Source organism: Mus caroli, chromosome 8, assembly GCF_900094665.2.
Source record: "Mus caroli chromosome 8, CAROLI_EIJ_v1.1, whole genome shotgun sequence".
Classification (NCBI taxonomy): Eukaryota; Metazoa; Chordata; class Mammalia; order Rodentia; family Muridae; genus Mus; species Mus caroli.
Window position 1 is genome coordinate 115,211,179 of NC_034577.1, and position 5,939 is coordinate 115,217,117.

Genomic DNA, 5,939 nt, shown 5'->3' on the forward strand with positions numbered 1-5,939 from the left:
CCTGGAACTCACTCTGTAGACCAGGCTGGCCTCAAACTCAGAAATCCGCCTGCCTCTGCCTCCCAAGTGCTGGGATTAAAGGCGTGCACCACCACTGCCTGCCTACTAAGACACATTCTCATGAGCTGTTTGTTTATTTATTTTAGAGTACTGTCTTGTATTTTGAGACAGGATCTTATTCTACAGCCCAGGCTGACCTTGAGCTCAGTCCTCCTGCCTCAGTCTCCTAACATTTTGGGTAAAGGTAAGTACCGCCAGTTACCCTGACTTGAAAGCCATATCAGTTTTAACAGACTTTTGTGCATGTTGCCAACTTACCCTCTCGAAAGTATACACGTTGATTTTCTCCAAGTGAATCTGTCACCATCTGACTTGTTTAACAGATAGGAATTGTGGGTAGGTGTCTTAGTCAGGGTTTCTATTCCTGTACAAACACCCTGACCAAGAAGCAAGTTGGGGAGGAATGGGTTTATTCAGCTTACACTTCCATACTGCTGTTCATCACCAAAGGAAGTCAGGACTGCAATTCAAGCAGGTTAGGAAGCAGGAGCTGATGCAGAGGCCATGGAGGGATGTTACTTGCTGGCTTGCTTCCTCTGGCTTGCTCAGCTTGTTTTCTTATAGAACCCAAGACTGCCAGCCCAGGGATAAGGGGCTCTCCCCCCTTGATCACTATTTGAGAAAATGCCTTACAGCTGGATCTCATGGAGGCATTTCCTGTGATAACTCCAGCCTGTGTCAAGTTGACACACAAAACCAGCTAGTACAGTAGGCAATTCTGGTGCTGGCAGTCACCAGCCCTTGAGTGCCCCATGGGACTAGACCCAGAAGTTTATGGCGTCAACCGTAGAGAGCTGGAGACTCTGGGTTTTATAACTCTTAGAATTCTGGATGTTGTGAAGTTGAAGGCTTAGCTCTGTGGTGTGCTTTAAGCACTTGGTATAATCCTTCACATCTGATAGCCATGAGCAATAGCACCAGGAAGTAGTGATATTCAACACCTGTTAGCCTTGGCTCTCACAGTAACCAGTATTGGAGCTCTCAGACCTAGTATGTCTAAGGTGCTTGGCCTTAACTATGGCTCTTGGACCTTAAGACTCTTGGTGGTTTAAGCCTTGGAAGCTTTTTGAAATGGTCAGTGTGTAGGGCCTGCAGTTCTTCCTTTTCAGCTCTGTGCTGACTTTGTCATCTCTGCACTCTCTACTTCCCACCCAGGTCAATTTCCAGGAGGCTTTAGCTACCCTTCATTGCTGCTGTGGCTGCTGTTATTGTGACCGTCTTTGCCATCACTGCTGCCCTGCCTCTGCTTGCATCTCCTACGTTACCGGCTCAGCCTGTTCTTTTACTAACAATACCAAAAGCCAGCAAGAAAAGATTGCTTGAGCTAGGTATGTTGGTACACGCCTGCAATCCCAGTACTTGGGAAGTAGAAGCAGAAGGATCAGGAGTTCAAGGTCAGTCATTCTCAGTGGGCTTGAGGCCAGCGTGGACTACATGAGATCTTGTCTCAGAGCCTGCTTACAAGGGGCCCTCGGTTGGACCTCGTGTTCATTGTTGTAACACTAGGGTGCAACACAGAAGGGTGTTTGGGGATGACTCAAAGTCACCTGAATAGCCTGCCCTGTTTGTTTAGCCAGGAAAAGTTGTGGCAGGTATATTTGTACCAGTCACAGGCCTTCTCTGGCTACCAGGAGAGGTGCTCACCAACTGACCTAACTGCTAAACCTCACCCAACCTCACGGGAAAAGTTCATTGCAGTGTTTGATGTAACAGACATAGTTCCTTCTGGAGCCAGAGTCGCGTGCAACAAGCAAGTGTGATTGCAGTGTACCTACCTCAAGGAGTGTAGTCCATGAGAGGTAGGTTACTGCCATAAACAGGATTGGGTTGGCTGCTTGGTTCTCAAGCCAGCTGGGTACTAGGAAAGGGACTAATAGCTGTCGGAATCAAAGCACCCTGGTCCCAGCATCTTAGCTTGTTTAAAGGAAACGTAAACACTGAAGAGGTGCTTACAATAAAGGCCTTCATGTGACCTCAGTGGTGCTCTGATGATTCTTAACAGTGCTCTGCTCTTGTTCAAATACTCTGAGAAAGGTTAGATTAGTTTATTGGTCTCAAATCAGTCTCCACCATCACCATCATTATTTTGAGACAAAATATCTTGTAGCTCAGGCCGGCCTTGAACTTGCAGTGTTGTTGAGGACGACCTGAGACTTTCTTCTACTTCCTGAGTTCAGAGATTCTAACAGTCATGCACCACCACACTTGATTCATATGGTCCTGAGTTTGAACACGGGCTCTACATGGCAGGCAGTGGAGCTACATCCATCCACAACAATATTTAAGAGTTTTTTGTTTCTGTTTTTAATGGTGTTACAGGATATTTTAAAAAGATTTACTTTTTTCTACTTTATGAAGTGTTTTGCCTGTATATATGTGTGTATACCTTGTATATGACTGGTCCCCAAGGAGTCCAGAAGAGGACACTGGATTCTCTAGAACTGGAGTGACAGATGGTTATAAGCAGCCGTGTAAGTGCTATGAGCAGAACCCAGATCTTTTGGATGAATAGCTAGTACTTTTAACTGCTGAACCATCACTATAGTCCCACAACATTAATTTTTATTGATTCTTTGATAAGGGAGCCATATCATTTTCTTTTTAATTTAATTGCTCAGAGTGTATTTTTTTACATTACCTATTTAAGTTTATTCTGTAAAATTTGTTTACATAATAGTCTGTTTCTTATTTAGACTATTTTTTCTCACTGACTGTAGAATTCATTTTGTAAAGTCTCCTTGTACCCTTGTTTCATTCAGTCAGAATGTAGACTTTTGAAAATGATTTTAAGGATAACCCATAAGAAATTTCTCTCCCCTTTCATTTTTGTTAAGGTCTGATGTAGTCCAGGATTGTCTTGCTCTCCCTTGTGAGGTGTACACTGGCCTTGAATTTACCACGATGCTCCTGTACAGTATCCCTAGTACTGGCTTAACAGGGAGCCCCACAATATACCGGACCTCACCATATCACACATTTAGTTTTCAAAACTACTTTTTCGAGTTACTCTAGGTGGAACAGATGTGAACTAGATATTTTAGATAGGAAAAGTGTGTTTTATACCTTAAACCTGATTTTATTCCTTGCTCTGGCTAATTCAGAAGGAAACAGCTTTGCGTGACTAGCTTGTCTCTTTTTCCCTTGCTCAGGCCTTCAGAACTGGGCAGCTAGAACTAGCTTTGAGTGGGAAAGTACCCTTTTGCTTCTTGCTATGTACTGACAGATTTCGTTTTACTTAAGTTGCTTCAGGGGATGTGGAGATGTGCAGGGAGCATTATCAGTCTTTCAAGGCCTCCTGTTATTGACGATGGAACTGAGGCTATAATCTCTGGCCTGCTCTGCCCCACACCTGATAGAGTAGTGTCTGATTTGTTTTCTGTTGCAGGTTCATCAGATGACACAGGACAAGCCAAGCGATGATCTGCTCCAGGTTAATCAGTTGTAGGCACAGCAGTTCCTCAGGTGTCCTGATGGTGGTGCTGTGGTGCTGCTCAAGGACCTCTGTGGCCAGAGAACTTGCCCTTAGATTAAGGGGATTGAGGTCTTGAGCCGGAAGGGCGGCCCAGGCAGGTTCCCATTCTAGAACTGGTTATTAGTGCCTCAGCCACTTGTCTGACCCTCAACCTTTCTGATGTGCTTTGCTGATTCAGAGGGCAGAAGAGCATCTGCCAGTGACACCTATAGAGAGACTCAGACTAGGGTGGGCTGCCAGAGGGTCACAACACAGAGACCGAGGCAGAGGGACTGATGTTGGGGTAGTAACCCTGTAGACATGCTTAAGCTCAAACCCCAAGCCATTCAACAAGCACACACTATCCCTGCAAAAGCGAGGTGTGAGGATTCAGTTCTGGGGCAGTGTTTACTTTCTAGCACGGCCATTGATAATGAGTGACAAAAAGCAAATCTGGGAGGGGAAACCTGCCTGTGTGGCAGGAGCTGACCCACAGAGAGCAGGTCATTGACATACAAGAACTGGTGGAAATCACTTGTCCTGTTGTGGACAGGTGGTGGGCATTAGGTGTGAGGGGATCTGGGGCTGAAAGGCTCCACACGGGGATTCCCTGCTCTCTTTCTTTGAAGGCACTGCTGGGGCCATCAAGAATGGAGAGGGGGACACCAAAGAGGACATAGTAACTTGCTGCTCTCAGCTACTCCTCGTGCGCCACAGTAAATGATCTCTAGGGCCTGTCCTCTGCAGTCCTCTTCTCTCCTCAGTTCCTCACAGACTCTGTCCTTCCCGTTCACGTTCTCAGTGGCGCTTTCGAGGCAGGTCTCAGGGATTACTCTGATTTATTTCTAGTGTGCTTGTACCCTCTGAGCTCACTCTCTTTATTTGAGGCAGAATCTCATGTAGCTAGAGCTGACTTTAATTTGCTGCGGAGCCAGTGCTGGCCTTGAACTCCTGATCCTCCTTCCTCAGCTGCTGAGATGTCAGGCTTGCACCAGAGTGCCCAGCCTAATTCAGAAGGAAACAGCTTTGCGTGACTAGCTTGTCTCTTTTTCCCTTGCTCAGGCCTTCAGAACAGTTTCTCATGTGTTCCTTACTGCCATGTCCTCTGGCCCTCATTAGCACCCCCAGTCCAGCACCTTCTGTTGTTACTGAGATCTGAGTCCCCTGATGTCCTTTCATTCTCTCCCTCCAGGGACCAGATCAGTTACTTCAGTGATGGATTCTCTCTCTCCAAATCCCACTTTCCTCTGCACTGGTCGCTCCAGCTGTCTCGGGGAAAAGCCGCTCATCTGAGGAAGAGTCCTCCACGAGGCAGCATAGCTTTTAGTTTATGGTTTTATGGTGAAGTTACGGTTGATTGTAGCATAAATGCTAAGAGAAGGCAAGAAGTGTAAAATGCTCTGTAGTGAATACAGCTGGTAAGAATGAGGAATGGTTTAAAGGAGGACCCAGGGGCTGTCCCTCACTCCATCCCCTAGTCTCTCTGGATGTGAAAGCATGTGTGTCTGGGGTAAAAAGCTCTCAGCTGTAAAGCCACGGGAGGACAAGGTCCTAGCAAGGAGCCCCTGGCTTGGAGCAACTTGAGGGCATGGAGCACACAGGTGAGAAAGCTGACCTGGCATTGCAGTGTGTGCCTGCTCTGCCTTCATGTCCTCATGGAGGCAGTGGCCATTTTGGAGACTGAGTGATTGTGTGGTGTCATAGGGCGCCCATGCCATCTGGGGCTTTGCTTCTCTGACTCCCCGGGCAGTTAGCCATGTCCCTTAGTCTAGCCCTGGCCCATTTTTTATCTCACTTTCCCTTCTATTTCCAGACACAGAGTTCTGTGGTTCTAAGCCAGCCGGCCCAGCTCTTTGTCCTTCCCGCATTCCATCAGTTCTCTTGTTTTCACTGAGAACCCTGGAATGAAGTGCCCACCTCTGCTGTGTGCAGGATCTTAGGGCCCCAGCCTTGTAGAGGGAACTCAGTTTTCCTCTCTGGCCTCCTCATATAGGACCTCCCTGCGTTTCTGCTTGTTTCTAAGGTCCCTGAAGCACAAACTTTCTCCTCTCCTCATCCCTAAGGCTTCTCTTCCACTCCATTAGGTCACTAGCCACCTTTGGGCAAGTTCCTCTCAAGCTTTGGGTTTCTGCCCCTTGAACCATCTGTCATATCTTGAGCTGACAGCCTTATGGCATGCAGGTCCTCCGTGATATATCCTCCACAGTATTGTCTTACTCTTTCTTAGTCTAGCCTCCTCTTCTTGCCCCTGGTCCTCCATGCCAGTGACCATTTGTATCTGTAGGGGCTCTTTCCCTCTTAAAAGCAAAATGACTCTGGGCATGGTAGAGCCCACCTGTCATCCCAGCATTGAGAGACAGGCCGGAAGATGTGCAGTCCAAGGGCTCCCCAGTCTGCTCAGCAAGAAGCTATCCTGTCCCCAAACAGC